This window comes from Mesocricetus auratus, unplaced genomic scaffold (genome assembly GCF_017639785.1).
Source record: "Mesocricetus auratus isolate SY011 unplaced genomic scaffold, BCM_Maur_2.0 Super-Scaffold_100021, whole genome shotgun sequence".
Lineage (NCBI taxonomy): Eukaryota > Metazoa > Chordata > Mammalia > Rodentia > Cricetidae > Mesocricetus > Mesocricetus auratus.
In genome coordinates, this window is record NW_024429202.1 from 35285884 (window position 1) to 35306494 (window position 20611).

The window sequence follows — 20611 nt, forward strand, 5'->3', positions numbered from 1 at the left end:
GATCTCCTGACCACTTCTGGTACTGGAATCTGTGGAGTCTCTTGAAGCCTCTTGCATAACATCGTACAGAAATAGGCAATCAAATAGTTTCAAGGTTAGCTGAAGGAGAGGCAGGCTTGCGATCCGAATAGCAGATTTCAAACAAAAGCTAAAGAGTCCGGGTGCTGTCTAGAGTGGGCTACACTGAGCAGCTAAGGTTGGGACACACAGAGAAATTGTTAAAAACAAATCCTGTCAGAAAACATAAATCACTTAGCTGGGGGCGAATCCCCTTTATAAAATGCACATGCTCCTTTCGACTTAAAAACACTAATAACAGGCATTCCTTTGTCTAGCTGGTACATGCATAGGTGTTTTCATTCAATCAGCTCTTTCAAAAAGATGCCAATTCTACTCGCAGGATACATAGCTGTCTCTGTCAGTTCTGGGAAGTCAATCACCCACATTTGAGCCATTTAACATTTGGTTCAGAAATGCTTCTCTGCTCAGACTAGAGTCCTCCCTCACTTCTTAGATATTCAAGTAATTTGCATGGTAGACAAGTGAGAAGATAATTTTGAACCCTTCAACCTTTACAGGCTGAGGAGGCCATGAAAATCCTAACATCATCAGAAATTCTGGTTGAAGGTGATGGATTGGGACAGCTTAACACTGAGCCACACAGAGCAAGAGGAAAGGGACCAGGCAATCACTCACATCCTGTTCTTATTTAAAATAGTGCCATTAGGTTCATCATGGAGTTTCTTACCCGGATTTTTCTCTAATAAAATGCTACATGATATATTATCTGTCTTGTCGACTGGATTTTTACTGTCCTCTCAAAATCTGCCGCCTAGTCCTATCACTTGACTGGACACATACATTTAGCTCTCTTCTTTCAGAAACTCACTCCATAAATATTAATAATAACTGTAGTGGATCCACAAAGAGGTAGGGGTAGGCTGGATTTGACAGCAGCAGACTGGAGTATGCTTTCTGAGAGAATCGGAACACGGAGCACAAAGCATGGCTGAGGGAGGGGGGGAGGCAGGGGTGGAGGAGGGGGCTTACTGGCAAAAGCATGGGAGGATGTGGTTTGAGATTCCCCCAGGGCTCTGGGTTGGAATCTTGCCATGTGGTAGAGCATTTAAGAGTTAAAATCCAGTAAAAGGCAATCAGTTCATCAGGACACTTGGACAGTATCAGAGTTCCACCATTACCCGTTAGCTACCTCAAACGTGGTTTGTCCTAGAACCCAGCCCTCAAGTCCCGCTCTAGCTCTCTGTCCTGCTGCATGCTCTTCTCATGTGAGCTTTCGTTCCCATGCAGCTCGGGAAGGGGGCCCCCCCAGAAGTGAGTAGATGTTGGAGCCATGCTCTTGAGCCTCTAAGCTTTATACATGACCCATTTCCAGTTATTTTATTACAGCATTTGAAAACGGACTGATAAAGCGATGCTAACTTCAGACTCCTTTTCATTTTAGGATGAAGGTTGTGGGAAATAGCCACATGTCTTCCAAGCAGGAGATGGCAAGTGTTTAAAAAGCAAACCTCAATAAAAGATGATGTTGGCCGAGGGACTCCTAAGAAATGGCCAGCTTGACACTCCTGCAATGAAGACCACAGGTGTTCAACACCACAGAGTTTCTAATCAGCCTTTGCCTGTCATCATATGTGCTGACCACTGCAAGCATGTTCAGAAGGGAGGTTCTCATGGCGGTGATGGGCACAATGCAACATTTTCTTTTAGTGCATCTTGTAGAAACAGAGACTTCCCACACTGAAGACTAGAACAGCAGTAACTCAGAAAGGCAAGGGAAGATCCTGCACCCAGGAAGGAAGAAGGGGTGTGCTCCTGGCCATGGTTTGAAAAGGTCAGTATTCCCCAAAGGTGTGGTCCCTAGTCTGGTGCTGATGGGAGATGCTAGGGCAAAGGACCAGAGAGTTGGCTTAGTGGTTAAGAATACTGCTCTTTCGGGAGACCTGTGTTCAGTTCTCAGCATTCACAGTAACTCCAGTTCCAGGGGACCTGACACCCCTTTCTGGCCTCCTTTTCCACCAGACATGCATGCAATGCACAGACACACCTGCACACGAAACATCCATGCATATAAAATGCTATAATTTTTAAAAGATATGGGGTGAATACAAGTAAGTGAATGGTATGTTGGGGCAAGGTTTGTGCGTGCCCTGCCGGTGTTCAAGTGCTTAGGATCCTTACACCACTGTCTTACGGGGAGTGTGAGCTTTCATCCTCAGCCTGTCTCCTTCTTGGTCAAGAATGCAGCCACTTGACCTTGGACTTGACTCTCCAGAACTGGAGCCAAAATATACCTCTTTACAAGCATCCTGGCCAGGACCTTTGTGACCGTGACACCTAGCTGACAAAGAAGTGATAGAAACAGTGGGGAGGAAATCGCTTTGGAAATAAAGGAATACTGCTGAGAGCTAAGTGACTGTACTGTATACCCTGCCCTAAACTTGAAAACAGTTCACACGAACACATACAGCACTATACAGATTTTAGAACGTCTGGTCAAAAAGATGATCTGAAGCCCCTTGAGAGGTAAGCATACTTATGGGTCATCAGCATTTAGAAAGGCATCGGGCCACCACCATAGATGACAGATGCCGACATAAGCGATTTTAACCCTGGAATTCTGAGCCCAAATACATCTGAGGGCAGAGTATGGACATGTCAGGGAATGCAGGATTTTAAGAACTTTCCATCAAGAAGGGATGTCTCAGATGTCTTAGTTACTGTTCTATCGCCATGAAAAGATAGCTCATAAAAGAAAGCATTTAACTGGGGGGGGGTGGCTTATAGTTTCAGAGTGCTAGTTGTGACCATCGGGACGGGAAGGGTGGCAGCTGACAGGCATGGTGCTGAAGCAGCAGCCGAGAGCTTCACATCCTGATCTACAGCAGGAGTGCGGGGGGGGGCACGGGGCCGAGGAGAGAGAGACAGAGAGAGAGACAGAGACAGAGAGAGACAGAGAGAGACAGAGAGACAGACAGACAGAGAGAGAGACAGAGACAGACAGAGAGAGACAGAGACAGAGAGACAAAGAGAGAGACAGAGACAGAGACAGAGAGAGACAGACAGACAGACAGAGAGAGAGAGAGAGAGAGAGAGAGAGAGAGAGAGAGAGAGAGAGAAAATGGACCTGAGGTGGCTTTTGAGACCTCATTGACCACACTCAGTGCACACCTCCTCTAACAAGGCTGCACACCATCCATCCTTCTCAACCATATGTAACCAAGCATTCAAGTATATGTGCCTGTGGAGGCCATTTTCATTCAAACAACCACAGGAGCTTTCTTCAGGGCTGAAGGGCTCTCGTTACATGTCTGGAAAACAGAGAGGGAAGTGGAACAATGAGACAGGGCTTGAGTGTGAGCTAGGGCTACAAATGTACATGTTCCTGCCCATGCAGGCCCCCCCACACACACACAGACATGCATGCATGCACGTGCACACACATATGCGCGCATGAGAGAGAGGAGAGGGAGGAACTTGGGGATAACCACACATTGCTCAGGATGCCTGCAGATGTGAACTAGGAACCCTGGCTGTCCTTAGAGCTTGTGAGTCGTCTTTGGGGAGCAGAAAATGCTAGAGAAGTGCTTCTGTGTTTCATAAAAGGCCCCTTGGACAAGTTCACTTTAAGATATGTGCATATGTAATTTGATAGGAAAAATAAAGGAATTAGACAATGGATTCTGGGAGCAGTGCTCACGGGGCAGTGAGATGATACAGTGGGGAAGGATATTCAGAGGACAGTGGTAGAGGACCTCTATACACCATTGTTACCCCTGGTGTGCAGAGACCTCATGGCTTCTGTGACACACTCCCCTGTCATACTGTGCACCACTGCTTTAAGAGAAACCGGTGCACAGAGGTTTCTAGGGTAGGTACGAGGGCGGTGATTAGAATGAATGAGATCCGGAGAATAGCTTGTGTAGACAAGAGCTAATTACACATTTGATTAAAGAGATGAGAGTTCATTCAGAATCGAGTATTTTTATTTCCCGGGTTTTGATCTTGCGTTCTTAAGTGGGGGTTCGCTGTTGTTGAGGACATCCTGCTCCCGCTCTGAGAAGCAATATGGATCAAGCGCATTCTTTCCCTCCCTCTCCAGCCCGACTGAGAAGCTGTGCATAATTCCACACACGCACGTGCCTTGGGGGAGTCTCTTCAATCCTTACCACTGTCCCCTTGGGCTTGCTGCACACACGGAATGCTGTGCGTTTCTAATTAACCCTGAACTGACGGCTACATATTTGTGAAGATTCAGATGGCGCTTTCTGCTCCCGTGTTCCTAAAAAGAAAAGCCTGCAAGAAGGTATTCGGAAAAGTGAAAGCGCTGAAGACTGCTTGCTTTAGAACTGAAGTGGTTTATCGGGGCTAGTATTCACAGGGAAGAAGAGCTACAATAACAAACCAATTGTTGCGGGCCGACTTCTCCTCCACTTCCTAAACCACGCCCCCATTTCCTGCTTTCCAGCCCCTTGGGCCTCAGGAGGACTTGAAACCTCATTGGCCAGGGGCTTGATTTCAGAGGGGGAAGGAAGGCAAGAGGCTGTGGCTCCTTTTGTCTCCTCCCAAGCTTTTTCTGGGCTATAGTAATAAGGTTCCTTCCCTTTGCTCCTTTACAACCAAAGGTGACGGCTGAGTCATTTTCCAAATGGAACGAAATACTTGAGGTAAGACAATGACCAAGGAAGGAGGCCAGAAGACCAAACAGCAGAGGTCTGGCTCTGGGGAGGGTCGCCTGACTGACTCTTATCGGGACGATGGCATGAAAGAAGGCAGTGTCCTATCTCAAAGGTGACAGCAGGGAATCAGGGAGATTCAAGGATAGGCTCATGCATGTGTGACAGCTGGTGTTAGGGGAGCTAACTGAGGTCTCATGGGAGTACCTTAATCCCTTCTGAAAGCACACCCAACTTCCAAACATGTGAACCCGGGCGACATTGAAACTCCATTCAAATCAGACGACAGCAGCCTCTCAAGGATACTAGGTCACCTTACCTGGTTTCCATTAAGTCAGCCAATATCCTCTGGAGGTGCTTAAGGAAATTTCCTTCAGCAAACAGTTTGAGCAGTGGATCTTACGCCAAGACTCCAATTGAACCCTCGTGTATATGTAGAGGCCAGAAGTCTACATCAGTTTTTTTCTGTCATTTACCACCGCATGATTTGAGACAGGATCTCTCACTGAATGGAGAACTCATTCTAGACCGCTGTCCAATGAGTCCCCAGAATCCACCTATCTCTACCATCTCCACCACCACCACTGGGGTCACTGGTGAGTGCCCCCATGCCAGACTTTGAAGTTAGTTATAGGGAGCTGAACTCAGGTCAGCAAACTCTTCCCCCAGTGAGTGTCATTCCAGCCCCCAGAGTCTGCTTTCCATGTCCTCTCTTTGTCATCTAAGCTCTACTCTGAAGGCAACAACATTGCCCATTTGTTCACCCCCGCCTCCTGTGTCTGAAATGCAGTTGAGAGTATTATTGGTGTTTCATGTAAGTCAGATCAAAGAAATAATGGAACTAGTGGGTTCCCCTGTGATGCTGTATTTCAGAGAAAAACTGAAGTTATTTAACACATATGGATCAGAAGACATGAATGACTAGTTTACAATATGGAATAAGATTGTTTACCACTGCCTATGGTTTGCAGTCCAAACTTTGTTTAGGAAATGTTCTCCCCCCCTTGACAGAGGGCTATAAGCCAACCTGTAATGAGAAACGCCCTTATGAGACACAAAGAGCTTATAATGCCTCTGCAGTCTCACTAAACCTTGAATCTGCCAAGACTCCAAATTGGGCATCTGTTAGTGTGAGACATGTTTGTTCTTTAAGTCATCCAGTCTATGGCACTCTGCTAGAGCAGCCAAAAGTAACAAAGGTAGCCAGCAAGGAGGGAGGAATGGGTGCTAAGCTGCTGGATGATGGGCTCTCAGTATCATCAACACAAACAGAAGGATGAGAGGAGAGAAGACGTCAGCAGCCCTCAGGGTTCCACAAACACTCAGGAGAGAAGAGACCTGCTGGTGTGTTGAAGACCTTTCTTCATGGGGGCTGCTTTATCTCAGTAGAAAACCTCTAGGGGCAGGAACTCTGACCGTCAGCTCTCTAGGAGGACCACAATGATACTGACAGCCGTCCCACAGAAATACAGGTGACAAGTGAATATTGATGAGACCCATGGATGAAAGCTGTCACCAGCACTAAAAATAAACACACACCCTCCTGTTTGACACCGCTCCTGCCTCATTGTCAGTGGCATTTTCATGGTGTATTAAATTCCCTCGCATCTTCTAATAATGACATTTGACATGACAACAAAGTTGGTAGCAATTCTGCTGTAAGTCTCCTTATGCCAAAGAATTGCTTAAGCAATAAAGTCATCTGCAGGTTAGATCTCATGGTCGGGCTTCATTACATATGCCTCTGTATAATTTTATGGCACAATATAACTTTAGGTAAATAACTATCCTTTGATGAAAGGAAGAACACTTGTTTTTAACTTACTTGAAGAGAAAGAGAGCTTGTCAACGTTTCGTATCCGGCAAAGTACATGTCAATGTTTGCTGTGCACAACCATGTAATTTCGTGGGTCCCCAGAACAGCCTTGAACTTCTATCCTTCTGCCTCCACTTTCTAAAGGCTAGAATAAAAGACATGTGTCACTCTGCTTGGCTATGGTGTGCACGAACAGACACAAGGAAAGGAGAAATCACCATGCTGAGGAACCAGCAGAAGATTCCACCAGATGGTAAAGTCTCAGAAGAAATGTCCCCAGCACGGCGTGACATTCTGGCTGACACAGCAGCTTCCAGGCATAACTGTGGGCATCATTGCCAGAGAGCTGTGATGCCTTTGGGAGAACAAGGAGGGGCCAGTGATGTCTCTATGGAATCCCTTCCTACCTTGACACCAGGGGCTGACTGCATACAACTGGGGAGGATGCAGGTTACTGAAACATCTGGGTTCGTCAGGAGGAGGACTCAAGTGCCTTTGCTCAGACTGGGTGACAAGAAATGGAGGTGGCTCTTGGAGCTGATGATTTGGCCTCCAATGTGCAGAGTTGACTTGTCTTCAGGAATGGCTGCTTCTGATAAGACAGACTCTGGAGGGGCCCTTGTGGGCCTGGCATGGAGGGGAGCCATGCTCTCTGCCAGATTCCCTCCGTGCCCCAGTCTCTTTGCCTTTCCTCTGGTTGTGTGTGCTCTTGATTCCCAATCCCAGACACAGAAGGCTCATTATGGGGCCCCTCCATTCCTTCCCCTCCCCTCCCTTCTAACCCAAAGACAGAAGACAAAAGCTAATCACCAGCATCCCCCTACTGTGTAAATGCACAGAAAGTGCTACACTAATTATTTGCCATAGGTTGCTTTCTGTTGTTATAACAGAACACCACAGGCAGGGAAATTTGTAAAGAAAAATTAAGATTATTTGGCATATACTATGGAGGGTACAAAGTTCATAAACATGACCCCAACGTCTGGCTAGGTTCTCTGTACTATGTCCCGAGATGGCAGAAAGCAAGTGAATATATAACAGGGTAGGAGGGACCAGAACTCATTCACTTGTGAAAAATCCACTATGAGGATAATGGCATCAAATCACTCATAAGAGTCAGACCCCCACAACTTCAAGGACCCATCTGCCATTGCTGTCACAATGGTAAGTAAATTTCACAATGGTAAGTAAGTTTTAAAGGGGCATTCAATCCTTATTTCTTATGAAATAAGAACAGTAGAACGGGTTATAAATGTCAGCCCTACACTTTAGAATCTTGAAAGGGAAAACTGTTGATGTAACCATGTAAGGCATCAGGACAGAGAGTCCCAGTAGTAGTGGGGTGGCCTTGCCCATTTTCCCCCAGAGACACTTTGCATTAATACTCTACGGATGGGCTTGAGAAGCCTGGGATCAGGGACAGAAGACCCCCACCAATGATGCCAGAATGGTCATGTAACCATGGAAGCATCCATGAATGACGCCTGCCTAGAGTCAGATGGCAGGTATTTGGAGTTGACAAAGTTAGCTTCAGCAGTCACTTCAGCATAAACCTAGTATTACCTGGGAAGAGCCTCAACTCAATAATTGCCTTGCTCAGATAGGCCTCTGGGCATGTCTGTGTAGGATTTCCTTAACTGCTAACCAATAAGGATGGCCCTGCAGGTTGGATGGTGGCACTATCTCTGAGGGCCTGGCTTGTATAAGAATGAAAGCTGAGCTTGTCACCTGAGGAAGCTAATAAACAGTATCTCTCCTTGTCCACTGCCTAATTCCTGCCTCCAGGCTCCTGCCTGGAGTTCCTATCCCTAATTTCTTATACAGTGAACCGCATAGGCCCTTTCCTTCCCCAAGCTGGTTTTGGTCAGTGTTTTATCACAGCAACAAAAGCAAACTAGAACATAAATTGTTGTATTTTTGTTTTGTTTTTTGTTTTTGTTTTTTTGAGGAAAAAACTTTATGTAAACATTTTACTGCATTCTATTTTTATTTATTTTTTGAGAATTTCATAGATGTTTGTACTTTGATCATTTTCATCTCTGCTGTATCCTTTCCAACTCCTTGTAGAGTCCCTCAACATGTCCTAACTTCATATCTTTTTTCTTTTTTTTTTTAAAGGGATTTAAAAGTAAATACCAGGTACAATACAGTGCCTAAACATTATTTTGAAAACAGGACACTTTTACAAGTAACTATGCTTTTTTGTTTTGTTTTAACCCAGGTTAAATTTGTTTAGGACTTCAAATGATGCCTATTATTATACCGAAATTTGATTAGAAAGAGTCAAGATTGCTTTCTAGCAAAACCCTTAACAATTCTACCCTTGGTTTTAGATGTTGTCTTTTTAAGTAAATTCTTATTTTTATCACTATCTATTGACAAGATGTTGATCAACTCTGCAAGTACCCACATACTAAAGAAACTCCTGTACATCAATTTGATAACATTATTAAACAGTGTATCTTCAATTTGAAAATTGTAAGGCAAAAGTAAATATAATCAACTGTTGAGTATAATTATGAATGTATGAATATAATATAACCTTTTAAAAAGTCACTGAGTCTAATTAGTGCTGCCTCTATGCCTATGGAAATGGGGTCATCTACCCAAGCATGGGCAACTTATAAGGGACCACAAGCCATAAAGAAAAATAATGCTCCTTCCCCCAAGGAGCCATCACCTGCCAGTAGTTCCTCAGTTAGAGTTGGGGGTCTCTTGAGCACCTCTTGTCTCCAAGCTTGGAATGTTAACTGGCTTGGTCTTGTGCAGGTCTTGTGTGGACATCAATAACTACTTTGAGATTATGGCTGTAGTGGTCTTATCATGTCTAGAAGACACTGATTCATGACAGCCTTTCCCAGCCTCTGGTTCTTGAAAGTCTTTGCATCACCCCTTCCAAGATGTTCCCAGATCCCTGGGTGGTAGGCGGTAGTGATGGTGACGCAGATGTCCATTTAGAATTGATACTTGAGAAGTCTTTCTTGCTCAGGGGTCACAGTGGCATCTCACATGCTCGCCTAGCCTCTTGGCCTGTAAAACTGAGGTGTGGTGGCTTTGAATATTTTCTAGCCCCACAGCCTAGGCTAGTAAAGGGTCACTACATTCAGCAGCTTTGAACTATTACATATTTGTAAGATGTGATTGTCTTGTTACTTGACTATAGCAATGAAGATTTCAGAAAGGCAGTGCATCTGTACTTGGACTTGAAGAAAGAGTAGGTTCTAAGCTGAGGGGATGGTGCATCAAATGCACAAACAGAAAAACACCGGAGAGAATGTAGGTCTGGATTCTGATTAGGGCCAAGCTAATAGCTTGGCCATGCTTAGGGCTCATCTGTGATAAGCAGAAGGCTAAGCTTCCTGGAAACATCTTGAGAGCCTTGTGAGCAGAACAGGTTTGTCTATCTATTGAGCTAACACATGGGCTGAGAGACAATGCTAAGCTCTCTTCAAGGCAAGCAAAGATGAGGCTAGGGGCCTTTGGTTAATTGTGGTTGAGATTCACCTTTACACTGAGAATTCATCTAACTCAGGAGCTCTACTTTTCTAGGAGAAGGAATCCCAGGACAGCAGGTTATGGCATGAATGGACACTTGACAAAATTCAATTTTCAAGTTTTTGGCACATGTCCTGAAAATTCCACAGACCTCCTTGGCATTGCAGAAGTCACAGAGTTCCAGAGCCAACACTCCACCAAGAGTTTTCCCTATGGGAGGAAGCTGTCCTTGGTGAGGGAGCGAACCACATTTAATTACTACTCGCAGACACTCCTCAGAACTGTCCCTGGATGCTCCAGCTGGTATGATTCTGGTTGCTCTAGTCAGCTGATGACTTTATGGTGTTTTCAGACAGCAAAGACTCATCTTGTTTTCATGAAGTCGGTTTTTCTAAAGAAAATTACAGAGCTCAGAAAGAAAGGAATAGTTTTCTCAGATGAGCTCAGAGTATACTTGATGGTCAGAAGCAGGGACTCTGTTTGGGTGAGTCAGTTATAATTTCTGGGGTTACCAGTCAGCTTATATCAGCACTCATGGAGGATAATGTCATCCCCTCAGAGGAAGTGGCCCAATTATCATTCTTCCCAAGGATGACCTCCTGGACTTGGGCTGTTTTGAGTTGCTGCTGATATTGTCATCCTATGTTGTTCTGTTTTCTGTTGCTACAACAAAATACTGGAAGCTGAACAATGTATTTTAAAAGAAAGAGAAGGAGGAAGAAGAGAAGAAGGAGAAGTCGCCGTCTAGGACAGGTGGGATGGCTCAATGACTAAAGGCCTTTGTTAAACAAGCTTGTGGCCTGAGTGTGATCCCTGGAGCTTATATCCCATTGGAAGGAGAGGAAAAAATTCCACGGGGCTCCGTGTATATACCACAGCACATGTAAGCCCCACAACAAACATTATGTGCAAATAATATAGATAGTAATACAAAGAGTTCATTAAGGTCGTATTTCTGAAGGCTTTGGGTCTGGACTTAGGTGGCCCCAACTGTTCAGTCTCTGGTGATGGCCCCCCCTAGGTTTGATCACATTTTGACAGATGGCATACATTTCAGAGGGGGATGGAAAGACAGAGAAATTCGGGAGTCAAGTTTGCTCCTTCAGAACAACTTGCATTTGAGGGGGTCCAAGCTCCCCGAGAACATGTTTAGCCTTTCCGAAGAGCAGTGTCCCCACTGACCTAACCACCTTTCATAGGCTCCTTCTTCATGGCTGACTTGCGTCATTGTCACACTGGGGCCCAAGGAACCACTGGGATACTTGCCATCCAGACCATTGCATTTGGCCATGGCTCTGAAACACACAGACGTTCCACCAGCTGGGGAGGAGAGAGGCAAGACTTGATTGGACGAAGCCCACTGAGAACACTTTGTCTGACCTCAGCCCGTGGCTGAGTCTGGCTACGGACAAAGGTGGCCGCCAACCAGGTGACGATACAGCAGAACAGGCTGAAGGTCAGCTTGCATGCAGGAGTGGCGTGTAGGGAAGGGAACATTTCCAGGATTGCTGGCTGTATCGGGACAAAAGGCCTAACCGGAGAAGCTTCTGGGTTAGGGTCAGGGAAGACTGGACACCGCCTACAAGGCCCCTCCTCCAGGGATTATCAACTTGCCACTCTTGAAAAGCAGCCTAGAAAAAAAAAAACAATTAGTGGGTGAAACTAAAAGCAAAACATGACAGTGAAGAGAGAATATCAGGAAACTGCCTACCCAACCCCCAAATCAGGACAAAGCAAATCAAGGGCAAAAGGGGTGTGCCCACGACAGAACTCTTCCGGGTTAGTATTGTGTTGCTGGCAATGAGAAGGGGTGCTTGTTCTCTGTTCTCCCCTATGATTCCCAGGCCAGACTCCAGGGTGTCCCAGGAGAACAGCCATGGAGGATGGTAGCCATGAGTTTCCCTGTGATCCAGTTGGCTTAGGCCAACTCATTGTTAGTACTCATTTGTGCCTCAGGGATTGGAGCTAAAAGAGTGAAAACCCTTTCAGGATGCCACATCTATCCAGGTCTTTAGAACTCCAGTCAGAGCTGGAGTGAGCCATAAGTACTGGGCTGCCCCTCAGGTCAAGGCTACCACACAGAAATACCCATTATCTGAATAATCGTGAGTCTGTAGGTAGGCAACACTGAAGGGTGAGCACCCTGCTGGGGAAGTCGTCACTGGCTGCCACCAGGGGAAGTCACTGGCTCAGTGTCAGGGGAGCTGTGCCAGGAATGTGGAAGGATAAGGCTGCTCTGGGACAGCAGGGCTGGAGACCAGGAAGGAAACTGCCACTGCCAATAGGGCAAGGAATGTGTGCTGGCATCGTGGACACGTGGCATCTGGGACCCGGTGACAGCCAAAGGAGATAGCTGATAATACGGGAGAGGGGGGTGCACTGGAATCAGACTCACCTAGCCTACAATTTTGCCTAAAGCCAGCCCTGTATTAAGTTGCAGAAATGAACCTGTCAGCAGACCTGGGAAGGACTGTGTGTTATTTGCTGGCCTTGCAGAGGCCCAGGCAGGTGGGGCTGAACCTTTGCCCAACCTGCTACCTGCTCTCAGCTGAGTGCACGGGGGGGGGGCTCAGGTGACCTCTTGGGTGCGAGTGCGGTGAGTTAGGGTGGAGTTGCCTGCAGGAAAAGACAGCTTCAGGTGGGATCCGTGCTCTTGGCAAAACCCTCAGTAGAGGATCCTTTAGGACTTACCCTTACTCCAGAAATTCCTGCACAGATTTACAATTTACTTCGTTACCTTATTATCTAATCTTATTTTGTAGAGGAGGAGAAGCAACCATTTCCCAGTGCCTCAAACACAGCCGTGAGAGCAGAAGCCGGATTCCTCTCAGTCCTGTTGTTTATTACACTGGAACTTCCAGTCCCAATCACCCCCCCCATGCCCTCCCACCCCGCCCCGCCCTGCAGGGGCCCTGACTCTACTCACTGTTAAATTAAAGACTTGCCCTCCAGGAAGGCTCCAGAAGCTAAAACCAAACAAAAACAACCCCCCACGAAGTGTGGAGTGGCCTACTTGAGCTCTGGGCCTAATGATGTCATTCTCAGCTATGTGGTACCTTCCTGCCTTCCTGCCTGACTTCTCTGCATTCAGTTTTCTAGCATATGAAATGAACACCACAAATAATGAAGTAAAATGACTTAAAAATAGCATGACAGATTCACCCAGGTAGCCTCTCAGGATTTAAAGGGAAAATTGAAGATATGTATGTATCGCTTGATGCAAAACAAGTGTACTTACTTATGGAGTAACACGTGATGCAAAGGCAGTGTATGACAAACTAATTTCCCCGTACACAACTCTATAGTGAGAAGACTTAATTCTTCTCTTCTGAGTTAGACTTGGTGGTATAAACTTCAGAGGTTAGGGAGGAGGAATGGAAAGTTCTAGGCCTGCCTAATTGATTTAATGAGCACAGATCTTGAGGTATAGAGTAAAAAGCAAGCTGGGTATGTAGCTCAGGGATAGAGTGCTTGCTTGGCATGTACGAGGCCCTGGGTTCAATCCTTAGCACTGCATGTACACCCATTCTTATTTTTTGAACATATGCAATACATTGTGCTTAACTACTGTAACCATATTGCGTAATAGAGCACCAGGATTTGTTTCTCGCATTTAATTACAACTCCATGGCCATTAGTCAACCTTCCCCATCCTTCCCCCAGCACTGGCCCCTGCCTTGGGAGCCTGCCATTTGATTCTCAGCGTTTATGTGATCAGTGTCCTTAGACTCCACATGGGAGTAAACAATTGCAGTTGTCTTTCTGGGCCTTATTTCCCTTAAGAGGATAAACTTTGATTTTGCTATTCCAAATTCTTTAGACTCCAGCTGTTGGAAATCACTGACCATCATGGTTGTTGAGGCTAGTCTAAGACAGATATGGCCTCAAATCACCCAGGAGACTGTCTGGATCCATGCTGTTCCTTCATTTCAAGGCAGGATAACACCTGGAATGTCTCAAACAGCATACAGTCAGTCCAATGTGAAATCTCAAAATGCAATACCTGTCAGGTGTGGCAGCACACCCCTTTAATCCCAGCACTTGAGAGGCAGAGGCAGGAGGATCTCTGTGAGTTCCAGGCCAGCCTGGTCAAGTTCCAGGTTAGCCTGGGATACAAAGTGAGACTCTGTTTCAAAAAAAAAAAAACCAACTAAACCAACAAACAAACAAAAACCTACTATTTATTTGTCTATCTATCTATCTATCTATCTATCATCTATCCATCATCTACCTATCTATAAATCATCTATTATCTTTCTGTCATCTATCTTATCTATGACCCATCTCTATAAGTCTATCATGTATCTACACTCCTGGCCATATTCAAGGAGAGCTGAAACTACAACCCTTCCATAAATACCAAGGAAGGATAAAAAAAAAACACACACACACACACAAAAGGAGGGTTAAAATCTCTCCAGAAGGACGCAGAAAAAAAAATACCTAAAGAAATTCTTCTAACTTCCCTCTGCAATGAACTTGAGCAATGGAAGGCAGCCTTTGCAAGGCTAAGATGTAAAAACATTGCCATATCTTAAAAAAATGCTCCTTCAAAAATCTTTATTGGATCTGATATATTTATTTATATGTCTGTCTATACATTATGTATGTATGCATGCATGCATATATATATATATATATATATATATATATATATAGTGTGTATGTGTACACTCACATGCCAAGCCTCACAAGCAAGGGTCAGATAAGCTTCCAATATAATTCTAAAAACAACCATGTACCACAAGTGAAATGTGTAGGATCATATTGGAGGTTTATCTGTTGATTACAGGCAGCCCGTATATTCACATCTTATCTAGTCACATAACAGGAATATATTTTGAGAGAGGCATCACTAGGTGGTCTCATCACTGTGACAGTGTCCCTATTGGGACCACAAATGTTCAGCCATAACTTTGATTGGAAATCTCTGTCATAAAGGCTTCATCACAATTGGATTTCCTTCCAGGAAGAGCTGATTGAGTCGGAGGAAGACAAAAATGGAGCTCACCTCTCTCTTTCACAAGCTCAAGGATTAAGTGGAAGTTTTGGGGATGAATCTAAAGTGTTCCATACACAATTATAGCAAAACGAACAGCTCCTTTGTCCATTCGATAATTGGCTTTACTCCCCAGCATTCCTGGGTACTGACATCTCAGAGGCATTTTCCCTCTAAACTCTTTTCATATCTTCAGAGTGACTTCTGTTGACTTCCAGTCATGTGGCGGATGGCTTGAGAAGCACAGTGTGAGGCCCCATCCAATTCAGTCCTTAACGTTTGGGGTTTGGAAATTGGTCATGGTTTGAAAATCCTTACACTCAAAGAAACTGTTTAGACGAGTCTAATCTATCAAACAGAAAAGCTGAGAAGCTGTGGGTGGAGGGGAAGAGGGGGATGATTGGTGACGACAGAGCTCCCCTAGGCTACCACAGTAGCCCCTGCAAGTCTGTGGAACTGCTGGGCAACTGCTGACTAGAGGAATCTTCCCATGATGCTTTGGAAAGAGCAAACGGGTGACATGGGAATGGCTGCCTTTGTGAGAAAACTGACAACTTGTCTGTTGTTTTTTTTTTAACTTGAAAAAAATATGCATACATGATGGGGGAAGTCCTGTGTATATGTCAATAAAGCACTGTTGGCCAATAGGGAAGCAAGATAGGTGGGACTAGGAGTCGAGGAAGAGAAACACAGGGAGTCACGATGTAGCCCACCAGAGAAATAAGATGTCTGGAACTTTGCTCAGGTAAGAGAAATACTTAGATTAACAATTATGGGGTAAATACTTAAGTCAGAGCTAGCCAGTAAGAAACAAGCAAGGCCAACAGCTTCATAATTAATACAGCCTCCTGGGTGTTATTTGGGGACTACAATGCTGCAGAGCCCAGGCGACTGGCGGGGATAAACCAAAGCTGCTGGCAAGGAAAAGGCTTCTCTTTACACATACAGACATACAAAAGCAACATTTTAAAGACTATAGCAATATTTTATAAATTCTGATTGGAGACGCTCAAATGGCAGTTTCTGTTTCCATTGCCATTTTAAGGAAAGGCAGGGGGATGACTTTAACATAGCAATGTGACAAGTCTCCTCACAGCGGCTGGTGAGAGCTGTTTGTTACATTTCTAGGAACTTTCCAAGAACATTCTTAACCACAAGTTAAATTAAATCACACACTTCAGTATTCATTCAAAGTAGTTGAAAACTTAAGCCCATGCAAAAACCTGCACACGGATTTTATAGATACCTTGTGCAAACCTGAAAGCAACCAAGATGGCCTTCAAGAACAGCTAATGGCTAGCTAATGGACTAATAGCCATTATGCAGCGTCGAGAAAGGAGCTATCAAGCCATGAAAAACATCTGAAGAAATCTTAAAGTCATATCACTAAATGAAAGAAGCCAGTCATAAAAGGTTCCAAAGTAGATGTTCACAATTACATTGTATTCTGAGAAAAGAAAGGAAAATTACAGAAATAGTGAAATCAGTGGTTTCCAGGGGAAGGGAAGGGGGGGGAGGATAAACAGACCACAGGTGATATTTTACGAGTTGAACGTACTCCATCTGATATTAAAACGGCGGTGCAAGCGGTGCAAGCATGTCATTACATCTTTATAAGACCCATGAACCAAGAAAAACCTGCATAAATCCTAACGTAAACTGTGCACTGCATGGTCTGGGTGCTCCTTCCAAAGCTTCCGTGTAGAGATCCTGCTTCGGTGCAGTATGTTGGAAGTGAAGGTCTACTGCGCGTGTTATGGTCATGAGGTTGAGCTCACATGAATAGCAGAATGGGTAAGCTATCATGGGAGCTCAGCCACCTAGCTTCTAGCAGTCAAGTGCCCTCTCCCCTTTTAATTGTCCCATCATCACAGGCAGCAGGATATCCTCACCAGAAGCTGAGTATATGTTGACAAGGACTGTAGACCTTCCGCTTTTCAGATCCGTGAGTCAAAATAAACCTATGACTGCACATTACCTGGAATCTGGTACTCTGTTGAGAGAATAGAAAACAGACAATGGCATGCATCCACTCTGATTACCACATGATATAGGGGATTGGTGATCAGGTGATCTGGTGGTTGCGTAGTGAGTACCAAGAGGGAATATGAGGACTTCCTGTGCTCTCCACCCAATTGCTCTATGAACTTAAAACTGTTCTGAAAAGTGGGGTTTGTTGAAAATTAAACTATACAATTCTAAATTTAATAATCATATTAAAAGCATAAAATACCCATAGTCAAAATTCATCATCTTCTGTTTTTAAATGAGGTTTATTTATTTATTATTTATACAGTGTTCTGTCTGCATATATCCCTACAGGCCAGATGAGGGCGCCAGATCTCATTATGAATGGTTGTGAGCCACCATATGGTTGCTGGGAATTGAACTCAAGATCCATCCCTCCAGCCCCCACCATCCCCTCTTATTTTGTTAGATTTCATGACTATCTATGTTCTGTGTGTTCATATAGAAGAACATAAGGAGTTGCGTTGTGGACAAGTAGGTGAGGTCACATCATCTATCTGTGAAGGAAATGTTGGCATTCTGCAAAGTACCCTTGCTGTGGAATAATCCTTTTGAACTCTATGAAGATGTGTTGCTCTCATTGGATTAGTAAAGGGCTAACTGGCCAACAGCTAAGCAGGAAGAGGCTAGGTGGGAAAGTCAGACTAAGAGAACGCTGGGAAGAAGAAGGGCAGAGTAGGCAACCATATGCAGAAGGGGCAGGACATGGAGAACATGAGTTAGCAAGTCATGAGCTGCGTAGCAGCACGTAAATTAATAGAAATGGCTTAATTTAAGTTGTAAGAGCTAGTTGGTAACAAGCCTAAGCTATCAGCAGAGCATTTATAATTAATAATAAGTCTCTCTGTGTTTTTTGGGGAGCTGACTGGCAGGATAGATTATTCAACCTATGCACCCTGGCTCAGGATTTTTCTCCACAGAGAAGTGCTTATCAAACATCTACAGGCAACTCTATGTTAGGTGGCTTTTTGCGGCTACTATTGATATATCTGAGGTAAACAGTTTACCAGATGAAAGGCTTATTTTGGCTCCTAAAGGTTTTAGGGCAAAGTTACAAAACTCTGTAACTTTGAAGGTATGGCACAGTACATCATGAGAGTGGTGATAAAGGGGTCTGTTCACTTCATGGTGCCCCGGAAGTGAAAAAGGGATTGTGGAGATACGCTTCCAACATCCCTTTCAAAGGCACACCCCCAAGGATCTAATTTGCTGCCACTTCTCAGAGGTTTCACCACCTTCTAATAGTGCCACAAAACGGTGACCAAGCCTAGCACAACAGTCTTTGGGAGGCATTCTGGATCCTATGGAGACAACTAACAGTGGATTAGCTACCGAGTTCAGAAATTAAGACATGGCTGGGTGGTGGTGGTGCATGCCTTTAATCCCAGCATTTAGGAGGTAGAGGCAAGTGGATCTCTGTATGTTCAAGGCCAGCCTGGTCTACAGAGTGAGTTCCAGGACAGGCTCCAAAGTTACACAGAGAAACCCTGTCTTGAAGCCCCTCCCCCACCACCACCAGAAAAAAGAAAGAAAGAAATTAGGATGGGATCAAGGTACAGAGTACCAGTATAACTTCTGGAAAAAGATTACAGAAAGGTGGACCTTCTTGTATGAATAAACTAATTCATCTGAAATTTTCTCAAGACCTCATTCACTCTCTCTTCTGGAAGCCAGGAACCTTCAGCCAATCTAAACTAAGTTGTTCAAATTTGGAAGAAAGAAAGTATGCCTACAAAACAGCTCTCCTGCCATTAAAACTGCACAACATGCCATGCTCTAGGTGGTGGATTTTAATTGCCAAGTAGTTGTAATTAAATCTATCACCACAGTTTTCTCCTGGTAAAAATAAAGTTTAGCATGATTATATAACTGCAAAAGAACTCTCCACTCTCTAAAATTGTCAATCTGGGATCCCGGAAGAGTTCTCTTTGACTGTACTTTCACTCTCAAAGATATAAAGGAATATAATAAATAAATAATCACCGGGAAGTGGTGGCGCACACCTTTAATCCCAGCACTTGAGAAGCAGAGGCAGGAGGATCTTTATGAGTTCGAGGCCAGCCTGGTCTACAGAGCGAATGCCAGGATAGGCTCCAGAGCTACACAGAGAAACCCTATCTCAGAAAAATCCAAAAAAATAAATAAATAATCGCCCCCAAAGAGAGAAGCTGGTTGTTGATTCCTCATTTCACTCAGACACTAGAGCATGTAAGTGAATTAAAAGTATATCCACTTTTCACCAACATTTACGTCCAGTGATGAAACTACATAGGTTTGAAGTAGATTCCAGGGAGTCAGTCCCTCTTTGCAGTCAGAAGTCGTTGTATGAATTGGATTTGAGGGAAGAGGTTGACATGGAGGTAATCTCACTTCTACTTCATGGTAGCACAGTGCCTGCATGTCCTTCAGTGTGGCCTGTCTATAGGGTGTCATTGCGTGGAGGAAGTAAGCTTTGGAAGATGCCGGAATTCCAGAGGCCTGATTCCAGACATTCTGATTTAGCTGTTTTACCAGAGTGGACAGTATCGGTACATTTTGAAAGTGTCACGGGTGATTCTCCAATACTATCAGGCTTAAGGATTGCTCTTTCAATCTATATAAAACCAATTTCTACCGATGACATAAATGTGTTGTTTGTCCACTTGAGATACTGGGTCAGGTCAAATCAATATCCTTATACTGACCAGACTCAATGCTTACATGTCAAAACACTGTGTTTGCTGGGCAATTTCCAATGTCAAGAAGGCTCATAAAGCCATTCCAGGTATATCTAATGAGGGTCCATTTGGTAGGCCATAAGCAAGGAAGAGAAGGCAACTGCAGCACCTAGGCTGTCCCTGACTGTGTTTCCTGCTGCTCTGTCTCCCGGAGCTGCCATGTATCTGTCCCTTTTTAAAGCCAGATCCCGTAGCCTTGCCAGTCCCACTCCATCCTGCTTGCCCATTCTGTTAGCCTACATAGGCCTGAAACCTCTTGTTCCTTACAGAACTCTTTCTGTTCCCTTAAAAGAAATGGAAGATACTGATAACAGTGATTACCTTTCATCGACATTTTGGATTCTGTGAACAACGACAACAAAAATTCAAGAGGAAAAGGTTAGGTGACATGTTCTTCAAACACTATGGTATTTCTAGGTCTAGGAAGACAGCAGAAGACACCTACTCACTGCCTAGGGAAAGCAACCATCTTGGCATGGGCGTGCTGTCCAAAAGGCACTGAAATTGCAGTAGCCACCAAGGAAAGGCAACTTCAGAAACAAATGTGACAGTGTCCAGTGAGCTTTGCTGCTGCCACGATGAACCACTCTTAACAAAAGCATCTTGGGGAGGAAAGGGCTCCTTTTATTTTATAAATTATACAGTCCATCACAGAAGGAAGCCAAGGGAGACAGTCAAGGCAAGAGCTTGGGCTCAGTGACTTGCTCTCAGCCTCACATTCAGCTTTCTTTCTTAGATGACACAAAGAGGCTATGACTAAGACTGGTGCCACCCTCAGTGAGATGCACAAACTCATGAAGATGGAAAGATGTGCACACTATTTAATGAAGATCCAGGGGGAAATATTTTTAAAAATATAGAA